The sequence below is a fragment of the Erythrolamprus reginae genome, chromosome 3, assembly GCF_031021105.1.
Source record: "Erythrolamprus reginae isolate rEryReg1 chromosome 3, rEryReg1.hap1, whole genome shotgun sequence".
In the NCBI taxonomy this organism is placed as follows: Eukaryota; Metazoa; Chordata; class Lepidosauria; order Squamata; family Dipsadidae; genus Erythrolamprus; species Erythrolamprus reginae.
In genome coordinates this window covers 38,358,687-38,377,634 of record NC_091952.1, presented here as the reverse complement: position 1 = coordinate 38,377,634, position 18,948 = coordinate 38,358,687, and the positions used below count along the sequence as shown (strand labels likewise).

Genomic DNA, 18,948 nt, shown 5'->3' with positions numbered 1-18,948 from the left:
CTCACTTCCAATTTACATGAATAAAGCAGCAGTTATTCCTATACTTTGTTTGAAAGGTTTTAAAAAAACGTTTTCAAATAATTTTGGTGCATGTTTTTAGGAGCTCCATTTTCATTAAAGAAAAATTTGGTAGAAACAAAGGGGTGTTTTTTAAAAAAAGTTAACCATAATCATTTCCTGATAAAGCTACACTTCCCAATTCCCATTCGAAGAAGATTCTTTAAAACCATTATACATATTTTTATAAATAGATTACACACTACAACCTTTGGGTCGGCAGAATAAATTTATAGTCCTAGTGTTATATTTCAGGATGATTTAAAGTTTGACAAGGATTTTCTGTCTTTAAATTGTTTAATAAAAGTAAAAAATATTTTTTCTTCCCAAAACATATTAGAGGTTTATATGCATGTTATCTAAAACAATAAGAATTCTCTATTATGATAGGATGGTAAAATCTATTTTAGTCTGAGGTTTGGGACCAAGCTTTATTAATTTTAAAAACTTCCCTTTTGCATGAAGCTTTAATTAATGCATTTTAAGCTTTATAAACGTAAAAGCTCTGTTCTATTGTGTAAGAATAATTCTACATTTCATCACTTTTTTAAGGCCAATGACAATGCAGGTCTCCCAATTTGATGTTGACTTAAAATGTAATCTTATCTAAAGTGCTCAGGAGCCAGTTTCACTTACATTAATGGTGCTTATTCTATGTGAGCTAGGTATACACAAATCTCGCTTCTAAATTGTAATTTCAAAAACACTAGGAGATTAAATCCCAGTGAAATTAATGAATGCACTATACAAAGCTAAGCAGTCCAAATATTATATATTAACATGTCAGCTTCTTGAATCATTGCAATAACTTCATTAATAAAGGATATTTGTATACAAGACAATAAAATCTTACATTGTAAACATCAATTGTTTGCTAATTGTTTAATATTATTAAATTTTAATATTTGTTAAATTGCTGCTATTTAAAAACTCTTGTAGACCTCCTAGGGTAACTTTGGGATATGGAAAGCCATATAAATTGTTTAAATAAAATAAACAAGTTTTCTTTAAATGAGGTTAGATACCTGTTAGTCATAAATCCACAATCATCTTAAATTGAGTAGCCATCCCATTATCCATAAAACCACTCAGCATAGTTTAGAGCTGGATTAGATTCTGGATAAGGCCCTGTTATTCTTCTTGTATAAGAACAGACCTTTATTACCAAGAAAAGGAGACAATTAATTTTCCACAAACCCAATTAAAAACAATTTCTAGGCTGTTTCTTATAGGTTATCACATTGTTCTATTCTGTTTTATGGTTAGAAACATAGAAACATAGAAGACTGACGGCAGAAAAAGACCTCATGGTCCATCTAGTCTGCCCTTATACTATTTCCTGTGTTTTATCTTACAATGGATATAACTTTATCCCAGGCATGTTTAAATTCAGTTACTGTGGATTTACCAACCACGTCTGCTGGAAGTTTGTTCCAAGGATCTACTACTCTTTCAGTAAAATAATATTTTCTCATGTTGCTTTTGATCTTTCCCCCAACTAACTTCAGATTGTGTCCCCTTGTTCTTGTGTTCACTTTCCTATTAAAAACACTTCCCTCCTGAACCTTATTTAACCCTTTAACATATTTAAATGTTTCGATCATGTCCCCCCTTTTCCTTCTGTCCTCCAGACTATACAGATTGAGTTCATTAAGTCTTTCCTAATACATTTTATGCTTAAGACCTTCCACCATTCTTGTAGCCCGTATTTGGACCCGTTCAATTTTGTCAATATCTTTTTGTAGGTGAGGTCTCCAGAACTGAACACAGTACTCCAAATGCGGTCTCACCAGCGCTCTATATAAGGGGATCACAATCTCCCTCTTCCTGCTTGTTATACATCTAGCTATGCAGCCAAGGTTGAGGGAGATGGGCAAGGGTGCACTGTCTGAGTGCAGAAAGGCTGGGGAAGCGTGTGTGGGTAAGGATGACTTACACTAGTGAGTTGTGATCTTCCCTGCCACATTCCCCATTGAAATTTGGGAAAGTCGGCAAGGAAGCTTACAAATGGTGCCAAGCACACAGATAACAGAGGGGTGTTGGGATGGCCAAAATTGTAGGATTGGTCGTCATCACTATTAGTTCAGCATTATTGTAACTTGGAATGGTTGACTGAATGGTTGTATGTTCAGGACTACTAGTAATGTTGACTGACTAGAGCAGTAGTTCTCAACCTGTGGGTTGGGACCCCTTTGGGGGTCAAATGACCGTTTCGCAGGGGTTGCCTAGGACCATGAGAAAAGACAAATTTCCCATGGTGTTAAGAACTATAACTTCTATTCTGGCGCTTTGGAGTATATTTTTACAACCCGACCAATCAGGCGTTTACAGTGGGGGTGTCCCTCTGACCTTCCTACCAATCAGCTTAAAGCTCTGTTGGAAGAATTGGCGCTAGGCTTATGATTGGGGATCGCCACAACATGAGGAGCTTTATTAAGGGGCCACAACATTAGAAAGGTTGAGAACCACTGGACTAGAGGATTGTAGAAAACTTGTGAAATATGAATTCATGTTCCAAGTCACTCCCTATCTATTATTTCTGACAAGATATACTAACAAATAAATGCCTAAAGCTTTAAAGAAAGCAAACCTTAATTAGAACAGAAAAGGGGAAAGTATTTAATTTTTCATCTAACTTCAAATTCCCTTATTGTCAGGCCTCCTGACAGAATAACAGCGATAGGGAATGGGCGGAGTGTGAGAGAGAGATAGAGAGACGTTGGAACTAAAGCACATTCTTTGTGCTGAGCCATAGATCGACTGTACAAGGAGAAGCTAGCATTCCCTTCCCCGGATTGGTACATGTGATGCACTTGTGGATGTGGGGTTGTGGAAATGAACTGGTATTATCACGGCTAGAATCCAGACATGGCTCTGATAATAAATGGAACTTTTTGTGTTTACACAGCAGTGGATTTGAATTTATTTCTCAGATGCTAGCTGGCTCACTGACACTTATCTTGTCATAAGGTAGTGATGGCAAACTTTTTTTTTTTTTGCTCCGGTGCCAAAAGGGCACATGCATGTATGATAGTGCGTGCACATGTGCCCATACCTATAATGCAATGCCCTCTCCCACGCATGCATGCACAACCCTCCCCATGCTGCCTCTCCCCGGCACATGCATGCTGGCCTCACTGGATACTCCAGACTTCTGGTAGGCCCCTTGGGCTGTTTTTCATCCTCCCTAGGCTTCACGAAAGCTTCCGAAGACTGTAGATGGTGAAAAATGTGCCCAATGGGCCTACTGGAAGTTCAGAAATCACCTTCCGGTAGGCTCGTTGGGATGTTTTTTGTTCTCCCCACTCCCCAGGCTTCAGCAGGAGGACGAAAACAGCCTTTCCCACACTCTGGAAGGCCAAAAATCAGCTGCATGCATGCTGGAGCTAACATAGCTGGACCGGTTAGGTCCCACAGAGTTGGCCTTCTCCAGGTCCCGTTGACTAAACAATGTCGTCTGGCGGGACCCAGGGGAAGAGCCTTCTCTGTGGTGGCTCCGACCCTCTGGAACCAGCTCCCCCAGAGATTAGGATTGCCCGCACTCTCCTTGCCTTTCGGAAACTCCTTAAAACCCACCTCTGCCGTCAGACATGGGGGAATTGAAACATCTCCCCCTTGCCCATGTAGTTTTTGTGTATGATTCGATTGTGTGTTTGTATTTATATACAGTATTGGGGTTTATTTTTTGGGATTTTTTTAACCTAAAACTGTAATTTGGGTTGCTAAATATTAGATTTGTTACTATGTACTGTTTTTTTTACCATTGTTGTGAGCCGCCCCGAGTCTGCGGAGAGGGGCGGCATATAAATCCAATAAATCTAATCTAATAAGGCAATGCCTCACGTTCCCTCAGATATGGCTCTGCGTGCCACCTGTGGCACATGTGGCATAGGTTCGCCATCACAGTCATAAGGTATCAAACCACTGTCCTGACATAATACAAAGTGTCATACATTTTAAGAAGGAAATATGAGACAATCCTTTTCCCTTCAACAAATTATAAACAGCATTCAGAAGCCTGCAAATTACTGCTATTACTAATGCATCCCCAAGCCATATGTTCTAGTACATACTTGGTAACAAAAGCAAAAATGCTATTAGCAATTCTGATTTGCTTAACATGTAATAGATTTTAATATTATTGGAACAAAGACCTCCAACATAGATACTATACCAGTGATGGTGAACCTCCCCCCCCCCCCCTTCAGGTGCCAAAACTGCGTGTGCATGTGCTATCATGCATTTGTGAATGCCCACACCCATAATTCAATGCCTGGGGACAGTGCAAATGTCCCTCTGGAGGCCTGAAACAGCCCATTTCCCAACCTCTGGTGGGCCTGGTAGGCCCGTTTTTATACCAATATAATGGTCACTAAAAATAGAACTGAATAAAAAACTCCAGAGATAAATGAAATACTTAATGGTTCACCTACTCTTTTTTATTTAGATTGATTTTCAGAACTTCATATATATATTTGTAAAATAATATTGATCAATTTTGGCCTAGCATAATAATAGTTTACAAATATCAAAGTTTTACGACAAAAAATATGTAGACGCACAGACACAGAATATGTATTATAATCTTTCTTGCCCAAGTATTATTCTTTCAAACTAAAGTTTCTCTTAGAATGTAGTTTCTTATAACTTTTCGTGAGTTATAAATTTTTTTCATCTAAGCGAGTATTACACCCGCTGGATGTCACTAGCTCCAAGAGCAGAAATAAAAATACCAGAAGCAGTTTTAAATTGGAGATGGAAACTAAACAACAGCAACTCAAAATTATCAAACTATTTGTCTAAAACTGAATAAGAAAGGCCACATTACCCATGGGATGTTTATATGTACACGTTTCAAAACATATTCTATGCTTTCTCCATCTAAGGGCTGACAAAAGCTATTTATAGAATATTTCTTGTATCAAGCTTTTTGTGTTAGCACTACAAAACCTTTCCACACAGACACAAAAATAAATATAAATGGTTCATTTCACTTTCCAATACATGTACAAATCAATCCCAGGTGGTTTCCAACCCCTGAAGTTCAGTACTAACATTTTTTTTATCCAAAGATGCCAGGCTTTGCCTATCTTAAAATAAAAAGTAAGGATTACAACAGGTTCCCTTAATCAGAGAAATCCCGACAAACAAACATGTATGAAATTGCTGCATAAGGAAAAGATAGCCTTTCTACATTCATATTTAAGGTTTGATTTTGATCAATGTAGAATCACTTTGCTTCATTCTATGTTCTACTATGATAACGTATATTAGCATATTTAGAAGTATTTTTCTGAATGTAGTACAGGTAGTCCTCATGACCATTCATTCAGCAATCATTTAAAATTACAACAATGCTGAATGAATAGTATTTATGTCTGGTTTCCAAAGTTACAGCTGTGGTAACGTCTCCATAGTCCTGCAATCAAAGTTCAGGCACTTGGCAGCCCACAGATTGCACTGTAACTCACTACATCCATCTCCCCTCATCTTGGCCCTTACTGCCCTGCCTCTGCTGCCTGCTTTTCTAAGTGGTACACAGGTGCTACGCACACAGCAAGCACTAATGCATTACTTTTGTTGACTATTCCCCCTTGTTTTCCTGCTTACTCTCTTGAAATCCCTTCCTCTCCAATACAGTAGTAACTCTAGATACGAGCTGCTCCACATGCGAGTATTTCAAGTTACGAGCCACGACGCGAGCGAAATTTCTGTTCGACACCCGAGCTCAAATTCGGGATACAAGCCGAGCTTCCACTAGGTGGCGCAAGAATCCTTGCTTCTGGTTATCTCAGTGCGGAAAAACAAAGTCTAAAGGCATTCGTTCGAGATGTGAGTTGATTGACATACGAGCTCGGGTCTGGAACGAATTAAACTCGTATCTAGAGGTACTACTGTACAGTGATACCTCGTCTTACAAACGCCTTGTCATACAAACTTTTCGAGATACAAACCCGGGGTTTAAGATTTTTTTTGCCTCTTCTTACAAACTATTTTCACCTTACAAACCCACCACCGCTGCTGGGATGCCCCGCCTCCGGACTTCCGTTGCCAGCGAAGCTCCCGTTTTTGCGCTGCTGCGCTGCTCCATGGGAAACCCCACCTCCGGACTTCCGTGTTTTTGTGATGCTGCAGGGGAATCCCAGCAGGGGAATCTCAGCAGCACAAAAACGGGAGTGTCGCTGGCAACGGAAGTCTGGAGGTGGGGTTTCCCAGCGAGGGGAGCCTCAGTGAAATCGCAGCATCGCAAAAACAGAGGTCCGGAGGTGGGGTTTCGAGGACTTGATGTTTTTGCGATGCTGCGATTTCACTGAGGCTCCCTTCACTGGGAAACCCCACCTCCGGACCTCCGTTGCCAGTGAAGCACTCGTTTTTGCGATGCTGGGATTCCCCTGCTGGGATTCCCCTGCAGCATCGCAAACACACAGAAGTCCGGAGGTGGGGTTTCCCACGGAGGGGAGCCTCAGGGGAATCCCAGCAGTGCAAAAACAGGCACTTCAGCTGGTAAAAGAGGTGAATTTTGGGCTTGCAGCATTAATCGCTTTTCAATTAATTCCTATGGGAAACATTGTTTCATCTTATAAACTTTTCACCTTAAGAACCTCGTCCCGGAACCAATTAAGTTTGTAAGACAAGGTATCACTGTATATGTAAATACAAATATTCCCTCCTTGCTAATTATCCCAGCATTGGGTGAGAATTCCAAATGGCAGGGGAGTGGGGAATAAGGATGTTAAGATTTGCCCTTTTACCCCAGCTTCATTTCAAGTTGAGATTCAGAAACCTTCCCCACCATTTAGGCTCACATGGCTGTTTGGAGTTGGGTCCTTCTGATACTTCAAACCAGTGTTTTTCAATAATTTTCTGTTATGGCCCTCCTAGAAAGAAGTAAACGTTTCATGCCCCTGCACCTCTCCGCCAGGATGGTTGTTTGCAATATTCAGCAAGTTTTCACTGAAAAAACTCAAATGGCTTATAAGCGCGATTAGAATGTATTTAAGTGACATCTTAAAATGTAGAGTTTATTAACACTGAGAGCAAATGCACCCAGGCAAATACCTTGTGTGTCCAATCATACTTGGCCAATAAAGAATTCTAATCTAATCTAATCTAATTTGGTTTCATGTTGTCCGCTGCCAACATTTTTAGACACAATAGACATGCTGGTCTTTCCTCGTCTCCCACCGTAGTCACAGTGAGGCCAAGCGCTACATACACTTCTTCATATTTTCTCATCTTAGCTTTTGGGAAACTTATGTTTCTTTCATTATCTCCGTCTCTCTCCTCCTTTCTTTTCATCCCTGTTAAATATTTTTCCATGGTGTCTCTTAACGTTTGTTATCTGCACTTGATATCTCCTGCTCTGTGCTGTGTTCAGTGCAAAAAAACCTCTACACACTGTGGCAAAAAAAAGCACATTCCCCGGGATCATGCCCCCCCCTGGCATAGCTACACGCCACCCCCAGGAGGCCCACCCCACTATTTGAGAAGCACTGCTTCAAACCCAAGGAAAGTTGAATTAAAATCATAAGCACAGTTATGTTCATATCATTTTCACTTAGTAAATGCTTTGCTTAATGACTGAGTTGCCAATCACAATTCAATCATAAAATGAAGACCACCTGTAATATAAAGCTGTGAAGAGACTGGAAATCAAAAAATTAGTATTACAGCCTCCTCCCCCCCCCCCCCCCCCCCCAGATGGCCATCCAACCTCCACCTAAATACTTCCACTGGAAGAAATATCTACAGTAGTATCTCTACTTATGAACTTAATTTGTTCTCTGACCAGATTCTTAAGTAGAAAAGTTTATAAAAAAGCAATTTTTCCCCTAGGAATCAATGTAAAGCAAATAATGCATGTGATTTGGAAAACCACAGGGAGGGTGAGGGCTCTGTTTCCTCTCCACAAAGGCTTCTCCCCACCTTTTCCTCCAGGAGATTCCTAGAGAGGCCTTACAGAGGCTTCTCCCTGCCTTTTCCTCCCAGGAGATTCCTAGAGAGGCCCCACGGAGGCTTCTCTCCACCTTTTCCTCCCAGGAGATTCCTAGAGAGGCCCCACAGAGGCTTCTCCCTGCCTTTTCCGTTACAGTTTCAGAGACTCAGGTTTGTAAGTGGAAAATGCTTCTTGAGAAGAGGCAAAAAAATCTTGAACACTCGGTTCTTATCTAGAAAAGTTCATAAGCAGAGGTGTTCTTAGGTAGAGGTACCACTGTACTACCACCTTTCATTATTGAACATTTTTTATGTTCAATTTTTATTTCCTGTTTAGTCGAAATCTGCTTCCCTGTAATTTTAAGCTTACTTTTTTGGTTCTTTTATGGAACAATACTGAATAAGTTTACTTTATCCGCTAATGTCAATCTTTCAAACACCTGAAGAAAGCTATCATAACTTCCTGCAATTTCTCTATTTCAGGGTATAAATACTAAATAAAGTAAATAAATAATAAATATTTCAGGGTTTTATTATGCCAAATCAACAAATAAACAAAATTGTGCATCACTAACCATTAGCTAACTATCAGGAAAAAATCCTCAAAATTTCAACTGTTCTTACTGTTTCATAGTTTTATGATTTGTTAAACATCACGTACTAGGTATTATAAGAATTAAATTTTGAAAATAGCTAGTCTGCAAAATTGTATCCTTCTGAGGTAGAGATAATTGTGGATGCTTCCAAAAGGTCCTGATTTTAAAGATTTCTGCCTGAAACCGGCTTTCAAAATGGCACCCGGCATGTTTAGTTATTCTAACACCTTGCTCTATCTTATTAAGAAGCGGAATGAATTACACTGTTCAAAAAATAAAGGGAACACTCAAATAACACATCCTGGATCTGAATGAATGAAACATTCTCGTTGAATACTTTGTTCTATGCGAAGTTGAATGTGCTGACAACAAAATGGAATTGATTGTCAATTAGTGTTGCTTCCTAAGTAGATAGTTTGGTTTCAGAGAAGTTTGATTTACTTGGAGTTATATTATGTTGTTTAAGTGCTCCCTTTATGTTTTGAGCAGTGTATTATCAATTCATTCATTGTTATGCTTATTTTTCATTCTATATTTTGATCTTGAAAATATTTTTGTTCTGTATTCCACATTAAAATTCCTGTCTCACAGGACACTGGTTTCTTCCATCAGCGTTTCCCACATGTTGAAATGGGAAACAGATAAAGCTATATCATATGCCCTAAAATAAATATACATTTTTTTAAAAAAATCTAAAACTCTGAAGCTAATTATCAAGAAATGCACAAATATTAAGCCACAAATGCAAAAAAAAAAAAAAAAAAAAGGATAAATCCTCGGAATCCTTAGCAGCAAAGATTATAAACAAAGGGGGAAAATAAACAATGCCAAGGGGCAAATTATATCTGGAAAACTGGAGATATGTTTATACTTTTTAAAACACAGCAATATATGTGTATAAAAATTCATGTAAATCATGGCATTGTAACATAGTTTCCATTTGTACTTTCTCTTCCTGCAATTGTTTTACTTTCACTCGGTTTACTTTTTATTTTCTTCCACATCCATTTTCTCCCAAGATCAGTTCTTGAAAAAGATAGTTGCAAATGATGACCTCAGAGAACAAGAAGCAGTAAACATTAAAAGAGGCAGAGAAAATACAATTCTTTTGATGGAATTAGTTTGTTAGTGAAGAGAGCTAAACAATTCTCTGATATGGTGGTATTATTTATAAATGTGATTAAATGAAAATGAAACTGGAATGAGGGAATGTATCTTGGAGAGTTGGAATCTAATATGTTAAAGAAACTAAATTGTTTAAAATAGTAGCACCAAAGAAAGAAAGGGCCACACTTGTACATACATAGTAAACTAGAAAATATTAATATATTAATGTGACAGGCTTGTAGATTTCCTGTGTTGTTTAATCTGTATGAAGATCACATCTCTGCTGGATTAGAAGAATGCCCTTAAAATATTTTTATGCAAAATGCAGGTAGCAAGAATGAATGAAAAATTAAGTGGGGTTTACTTTATTAAAAATTCCCGTGAGAAGTTGGTTAAAACCTGATTGAAAAGATACAAGAGATCTTTAAGGAAGAAGGTGTCAGACTAGAATTGTGGTTTTTATCCATCCACTGAAAATTATTTATTAAATTTGTATACCGCCAATGTTGAAACAACTCACAATGTATACATAGATAACAAAAGGTACCAAAAACAATAAAGCACAAAATGAAAATAATAAAAGTAGTAAAATAACTGTCCTCCGTGCCAAATAGTGAATCATATCAACACCATATAATATTTTTAAAACCCCAAGATAAAGTTCTGTCCTAATAGTTATGCTGTAAGGATTGATGGGGTGTATGGGGTGCTCAGTGAGGGATAGCACCTCTGGTGTAGGGGCATGTATGTCGTGTCCTTTTATGGCAGCTCATTTATTTATTTATTATTTATTTATTAATCAGATTTGTATGCCGCCCCTCTCCGCAGACTCGGGGCGGCTAACAGCAATAATAATACAATGTAAACAAATCTAATATTTAAGTTAATTTAAAACCCCAATTTAGAAACCAATCATACATACTAACATACCATGCATAAATTTTATAAGCCTAGGGGGAGGAAGAATCTCAATTCCCCCATGCCTGACAACAGAGGTGGGTTTTAAGGAGCTTATGAAAGGCAAGGAGGGTGGGGGCACCTCTGATATCTGGGGGGAATTGGTTCCAAAGGGTCGGGGCCGCCACAGAGAAGGCTCTTCCTCTGGGTCCTGCCAAACAACATTGTTTAGTTGACGGGACCCGGAGAAGGCCAACTCTGTGGGACCTAACTGGTCGCTGGGATTCGTGCGGCAGAAGGCGGTCCCGGAGATTTAGGACAGCTCATTCATCTTTGGTCCTCACCTGTCACTCAGCTTTCACCTGTGGCTCCTAGTAGCTGTAGCATGAATAGCAGCCACACCCCGGGCAACAGCTTCGACAGGCTGCCCAAACCAGAATAGCCGATGGGTCATTGACCTTCAGCAAGCTAGGGACTTGTCTATCCTGAGCATGTAAAGAAAGATTCCAGCAGACTGAGCGGATGAAACCTATTTAGACTAGGTCAATGGTCATGAAGGCGGTCTCTGCAAACGATGTGGTATGCTAAGAGCGCAGCAAGACATGGAAGACACTCTGGTCAACCCCTAAGAGAAGGGAAACTCTGATTGCACACCTCCACTGCCTTGTGGCTATCTCCATCAATGGAAAAGGCTTCAGGAGTAAACCTTGAGGCAAAATCTGGAGCCAGAGTCCTGGAAGCAGTTCATGACTGTGTACAGCCACATCTTGATGATTCCTGCGACGTAGCTGGAACCAATCATATTGGCCTTTGCCATTTGATTGGATTATTTCAGAAAGGGTGGGAGGGGTCTGCTGGTTGGGTAGCAGTCTATCGTCCATACTAACCTACTCAGGTTTCGTGCTCTGGGGAATCCAGAGCACGATATCATGGTCTTACGAGACCGAAGGATGCCAATGCAAGGATCGATGACAACTGGAATTCTTGGGGGAAATTATCCCTTTAATTGGTAACCTTCAGAGAAAAACACTTTCTCTGGGTCTTCACAATGAGGTTCTCTTTTATATGGAGAGCAACAAATGTACTCAATTGGAATGAATAAATGGAATGGTCTGTTTGTCCCTGGAGGAGATGGAAACTAAGTCATGAGGGCCTTTAAATGTCAAAAACAGCATTTGAATTGTACCCAGAAACCTGTTGAGACTGCAATATGGGAGTTATGTGACTTTTATCTGCCAAGCATGAATAGTTGCATACTGTAGTAAGTATAATTTCCAAATACCCTAGTCTTCAAAGGCAGACCCATATAAAGCACATTGTAGTGATTTAAACTGATATAAGCACATGAATTGCCATAGCTTGGGCCTTCAACTCTACACAGGATCACAACTAGTTGTTGCAAGTGATAAGGAAGTGTACAATAGAAATAAAACATTTGTGAAAGTGAATGGAACTCTTAGTGAATATCTTAAGCATTATTTTTGCTTACTTTTAAAACATTTCACAAATGTTTTATTTCTATTGTACACTTCCTTATCACTTTCAACAACTAGTTGTGATCCTGTGTAGAGCTGAAGGCCCAAGCTATGGCAACTCATGTGCTTATGTCGGTTTAAATCACTACAATGTGCTTTATATGGGTCTGCCTTTGAAGACTAAGGTATTTGGAAATTATACTTACTACAGTATGCAACTATGCAAGCTTGGCAGATAAAAGTCACATAACTCCCATATTGCAGTCTCAACAGGTTTCTGGGTTCGTTTACTTCGTTGCAAAAATTTTGAAGAAAATGTGTTTGTTGGAAAAAGTACTGTCAAATTCCCAATTTTTTTTCCAAATTGGGAAGGCTATTCTAAAAATTAGAATATTCATCCCTGGAGAAACACCATTGGTGTAAAGGCACCCTAACGAGATATATGCCATCATCTGCCAACAATGCCCTTCTGGATTCTACCGTATGAAAAACAGAGTAAGTTGAACTTTGTACAAAATAATTAATGAATATAAACGTTTGACATCAGGACTCAAACGAAGTCAACTAATATCAGAACACTTCAACCTGCCAAGATATGTCACAACAGACATAAAATTGACTATTTTGGAAAAGCGGGACTTTAATACCAGCTCTGAGTAAGAAATTGTTGAACTCCCATTCATAAGCCTGACCAAACAAAATGGATTTTAACACATTACAATTGTTATTTGATAGGCATCTGCAATCTGTCTCAGAAGACAGGTGCTACCAGACTTTAGATTTTTTTGCCACCATAGACTAGCAGACTTAACATGTATATAGACTAGCACGTAGACTAACTATTTTATTGATTGGTGGGCCTTCTTCTATACTGTATTATCTTCTAATTATAGGTAATGGTACAAAACTGGGCAGCCTTTGGATGCATGAAGAGAAATGAACAGAAAATTCTTGAGATGTGGAGGGCAATCTACTCAAGGAAGTCTGCAGTAGGGGGAAATATGAAGATAATACATAAATGAGGGAGGGCAGGAGAAAAAAGAAAGGAAGAACTGCAGACTCTTGTTTATCTAGAAAGTTAAGTATTTTATTCTTACATGCTAGATATTTCGGAAAAACTTCTTGAATGATATAGGAGTTCAAGGTTTATTAAATCTGCTTTTCTTGTCCTTTTACTCAAAGAAGCAGCTGCTAAGTAAAGAGCCTTCCACGAAGTGAAATTTTTACAAGCATGAAACTTATAGATCTAATTTTTGAGTTGAAAAAGCATACATTGACTAAACTACTTTTTAAAATATAAAATATTACTCTAAACATTCTCACCATAATTAGGTGAAACAAAGGTTCTCTAATAGACTTTATTGATACTAATTTTTCCAAAGTGCTTAGATACTCAAACATACGATTGTGCAAAGCATTTGAACAAGGTGAACAAAGCGTTCTCTTCTTAGCATTCAAATACTCCATCTTTTGCAAGGCTTGCAGTATTATTTCAAAAGCTGTTCCAAGTTGTGTTCATGAACAAACAACAGTTCTGCTGTGATCTCTTTGCATGCATGTGGTCTCAGCCAGATACAGTCTTCAAAGAGACATGTTTCAATGTTTTGTGGAAAAGTGTTTCATTTACACTAAGAAGCTTTGAGAAACATTTCTTTTGAATGCTTTCCATAGGCCTTTTAAATCACTCTATCGGCTCAAATTATTTAATGGATTGTATTTGCACCTTCCTTTTCAGCAGCCATTTGGGGTTACTATTTTATAATTGTTTAAATTTAATATAGCCTCCCAGTCCAGTTCAAAACAATCTCTCTGTTATGTGAAACTAGGCAATTACTGCAAGCAAATCAAAATTAAAACTACATTAGCAAAGACAGAAATATATATATTATATAATTTCTACCAAATCTTAATTTTGAATAGACCATTTCCAGAATTTTGTTGTATGTTAAGAAATAAGAAAATTTAAGAATGGAAAGATAATATAAAAATAAACAGTAATATTATGACTTGTAATTAAGACAGTATAGATTGCTTTATACTTTAATCATATCTTTAAAATACCTATTGTGGTTAAGGGTTTGGGCTTTTTTAAAGAAAACAAAGCACTAAAATGCATTATTAAAATATATGGCATAAGTAAACAATAAAAAAGCACTGGAGCTCTTAGGGTCTTAGTTTCTCTATCTTAGATTAAGGGGTCATCTCGGGACAGTGTATGTCCTGAAATTGATACAAAAATGTGGTTATGTAAACATATTTCAATATAAACATTATAAACTGTATCAAACTACACATTTTCCTATATTACTTGTCCTATCAGATTTCAAAACGTATTTTAAAATAAAGGCTATGACACCTAACCAATTTTGATTTTAAAAAATTGAAGGATTAGACCTGGCTAGTACAATAATCAAATGGAACATCACCAAAATTCCCAACGCAAACAAACAAAACCTCTCCAGAATGACAACACAGTACAAATATGTACATATCATAATCAGAAACTAAATTAAGTTGAGAGAGACTATGTTATTCAAACACCAAATAAGTATAAATCACAACAATAGAACATTGATTTACTTTATTATTGAAATAAGTAAACTACACTGGTATATCTAGTATGACACCAGCAAAATCACCTAAGCCACCTAGATGTCATATCAAGGATCATTTTCTAATATCAACCTTCAAAAACAATAGGCAATCCACGCAAAGTCCATATGCAGGAACGCTCCAATTATTGCTTGAAAATGCAGATGCAGAGTGAATTTGTGTGAATTATTTAATGGGGAAAAGGCCAAGTGTTACAAGGGAAATTATTTGGTTACTTGCCCCTCAGGATTTTGGGGAGGAACCCCCCCCCCCCAATATAAAGCCATTTTCCATATACCACCGTGGCTATCCTGTGACAAAGACTGATCTGATTTTCAAAATACAGTAGATGTCTGATTTTGGCCGTGCAATTTTTTTCTCAACCCAAAGAAAGGTGGAACATAGCCGAGGTATACAGATTGGCTTCCCTGAAATGGAAGTCCACCCTTTTGGACTCCCGGTTGCAAAGCCACTACAGCTCACGTGCTTCGTTTTGATACTGCCACCACGTCCCTCTTTTTTTCCAAGGGAAATCAAAGGAGGCAAAACAACAACAGTCCTTTTTGCACAGCCTATAGTCCAGCAATCCAATCTAGATTGCCCAAACTTACTACTTGCCATTGGGAGAGGGGGGGATAAAAGGACAGCCATTGTGCTTTATTTTGGAGCCCCCCCATTTCATTCCCAAGAGGTCCCCTCTCTTACAATCCAGGGTGTCTAACAAAAGGGGGGGAGGAAGGAAGGCATCTAGATTGCCTGAACTTACTACTTGGGGGTGGGGTGGGGGGAAAGGACAGCCATTGTGGTTTCTTTTGCAGTCGTCCCCCCCGTTTCATTCCCAAGAGGTCCCCTCTCTTGCAATCCAGGGTGTCTAACAAAAGGGGAGGGGGGAGAGGAAGAAAGGCAGCCAGGCCCAATGCGAGGATCTCCCAGCCCGGCCTAAACCTTCCTCTCCTTTCTGTAGAGCAGCTTCCCCTCTTCTCTCTAGGCAGGCTCCGTCACCCGTCCGTCTCTCACTTCCAGATGCGGGGTCTCCCCAGGAAGGATTTCCAGTTTCCCCTTCCCTTTCTTCTCGCCCTTCCCCAGGCAGCCTGGCAGGCCCCATCCGACTGACTGCCTTCACCACCACCCTCTTCTTCCCGGTCTCGAGGAGCCCCCGACCAGGCCCGCGTTCCCGCTTGCCCGTCCCTTGCAACGGCTGTCAGAGCAGCCCCTCCCACAGCCGGCCCTGTTCGCCGCTCGCCCGGCGGCGGAGTTGCGGCTCAAGGCGCTTCTCTTCCCCCCCCCCCCGCTCGCTCTCGCACTCCCCCCCCCCCCACCTTCCGCAGCCCACCCGTTCGGCCCCGCCTCGCGCACAACACAAGAGCCGCGCGCTCACCTGGTGGCGCTGCTGCTGCTGCTGCTTGCGACGACGCCTTGCAAAAGAGCGCCTGTGCGGGCAAGCCCTCCCCGCCACCGGACGCCCGAGCAAGGAAGGCCCAGGAGGAGAGCGGCGGAGAACGGGGCGGGGAGGCGGTCGGTGCGGACCCGGACCTCCAGGAACGCCGACCCTCTTAAGCCCGGCCCAGGCTCCTCCTCTTTCTCTTCGGGGAGGCCACGTGACAGGCCCGGCTGCGCGCGTCGCCTGTGACCGGGCGCGCGCCGCCGCCGGTTGGGGAACAAGCGGCGGCGGCGGCGCGTTCATGGCCGGCCTTCGGCGGACGGCGGGTTGGATCTTCTTTCCCTCGCTTTTGTTTTCTTCCTCATGGAAACGGCTCGGAAGTCGGCGGTTCCTCCCTTTCCAGTGTTCGTCATTGGATACTTAAAGAGCGCCCTGGGTCCCGCGTTCAAGTCAGCTTGCCTTGGGCGGCCGGAGACCGTTAGGATGGCCCCCTGCCCATCACGCCACCACTGTCTGCAGAGGAGAACATAAGAAGAGCCATGCTGAACCAGGCCAAAGCCCATCGAGTCCAGCATTCTGTGTCCCACAGTGGCCCACCAATTGTCCATGGGGATCTTGAGCAGAAAGAGAAGGCAAAACTCTCCCTTTCCCTTGACCCCCAATAAACGGGTACCTATATCAACCAATATAGAGGCGGCACTTGGACATCCGTTTCAATAACCACCGATACACTTGGCATCCCCGAATCTGTCTAATCCTGTCTTGAAGCGATCCAGGCTGACAGCTGCCACGACCTCTTCTGGAAGTGAATTCCATAAACCAACGACCCTCTGGGTGAAAAAATATTTCCCTTTATTTGTCCTCGCTTTCTTACCTGTGAACTTTAGGGAGTGGCCCCTCATCCTAGTATTGTGTGATAGATAAAAGAATTTTTCTCTATCCACCTTTTCTATCCCATGCATGATTTTATACACTTCAATCACACCGTCTTTCAAGGCTGAAGAGACCAAGGTGTTGCGACCTGGTTTCATAAGGGAGGTGCTCCATTACCTTGATCATTCTTGTTGCCCTTTTTTGCACCTTTTCCAGTTCCATTATATCCTTCTTGAGGTGCAATGACCAGAACTGTACACAGTACTTTAAGTGTGGTCTCACCATCGATTTGTACAGAGGCAATACAACACTTGCCGACCTATTTTCGATTCCCTTCCTAATCATGCCAAGCATGGAATTTGGTTTTTTTATTGCTGCTGTTCACTGGGTTGACATCTTCATTGAGCTCTCCACCAAAACCCCAAGATCCCATTCTTAGATTGTCTCAGAAAGCTTGGGACATTGAAGAGGGATTTCACTCCCAACCACGCGAATCTGTGTCTCCTCAAAATGGCCTGAATAGAATAGAATAGAATTTTTTATTGGCCAAATATGATTGGACATACAAGGAATTTGGTTTTGGTGCCTATGCTCTCAATGTAGAGAGCATAGAGCTGAGGTGGTGCAGCAGGTAGAGTGCTATACTGCAGGCGACTAAAGCTGACTGTAGATCTGTAGGTCAGCGGTTCAAATCTCATCACTGGCTCAAGGTTGACTCAGCCTTCCATCCTTCCGAGGTGGGTAAAATGAGGACACGGATTGTGGGGGCAATATGCTGGCTCTGTGTTTTTTTTAAAGTGCTATTGCTAACATGTTGTAAGCCGCCCTGAGTCTAAGGAGAAGGGCGGCATAAAAATTAGAATAAATTAAATAATTAAATAAAATATATATATACATTTGTCAAGAATCATGAGGTACAACACTGATTGATTGTCATAGGCACCAGTGGGTTGCTACCACTAGGGGACTGCATACCAGTAGCGGCCACCAGATTGCGCAATTGGCGTGCTCTGGTGGCAATCCTATGGGCGTCGTCATCTATTTTCTTCAATTTTTTGTATTTTTGCTGCACGCGCAGATGCAAAATCTTGTGAGAGGACGTGCATGTGAGATTTTGGCGATTTTTAACTTCAGCACATATGCAGAAGCAAAAAATTGCCGAAATCTCTCTCACACACACATCCCCTCATAAAATTTCACAGTGTTTTTGCTTCCTGTGCATGTGAGAAGCAAAAACATGCTGGGAATGTGCATACATAGCATATGCACACGCACAATAAATGAAACTGTGCACGCAGCGCACTGGTAGTGGTAGTAGCAATCCGTCCCTGGTCATAGGGTGCAAATTGTTGTGAGTGCTCCTTGCCCACCTCAGGTCATATCAAATTCTGAGGAGGATGAGCCACATCCCTCTGGATACCCTGGGCCAGAGGTGTTGTCAGCTGATGCAGAGAGTGAGAATGAGTGAGAAAGTGACCTGAGTGAGCCTGAGGAACCACTAGAGGGGGCTGATATGACAAGGTGCGAATGGTCCCAGTCAGAGGATGAGGAAGACATTAGAGTGGAAAGTCAGTGGATAGATCCTCGCTATAGGAGATTGCTCAGAAGGCAAGAGGAGTTGCATAGCCCTACATGGCATTGGACCATGGCATTTAAAGCCCTACATGGCATTGGATCAGAGTACCTCCGGAACCGCCTGCTACCGCATGAATCCCAGCGGTCGATAAGGTCCCACAGAGTTGGCCTTCTCCGGGTCCCGTTGACTAAACAATGTCGTCTGGCGGGCCCCAGGGGAAGAGCCTTCTCTGTGGCGACCCCGGCCCTCTGGAATCAACTGCCCCCGGAGATTAGAACTGCTCCCACCCTCCTTGTCTTCCGAAAACTACTTAAGACCCACCTATACCGCCAGGCATGGGGGATTTGAGACACCTTTCCCCCAGGCTTATTATAATTTATGTTTGGTATGTATGTGCTGTTTGGTTTTTAATTATGATAGGGTTTTTAGTTTTTTTAATATTAGATTTGTGCCAGTATA

General features: G+C 41.0%; 1 protein-coding gene across 1 annotated transcript in view; it reads right to left on the bottom strand.

The window, feature by feature from the left end:
* Positions 1–16,255, bottom strand: part of NCOA6 (nuclear receptor coactivator 6) — a 63,548-nt gene extending 47,293 nt beyond the window's left edge. Inside the window, exons 1-2 of the mRNA XM_070744849.1 lie at positions 16,038–16,255; positions 1,083–1,213 (exon numbers count right to left, since the gene is read on the bottom strand). The gene's annotated coding sequence lies outside the window, so the exon portion shown is untranslated. The remainder of the gene's footprint in view (positions 1–1,082; positions 1,214–16,037) is intronic.
* Between the last annotated feature and the right edge of the window lie 2,693 nt (positions 16,256–18,948).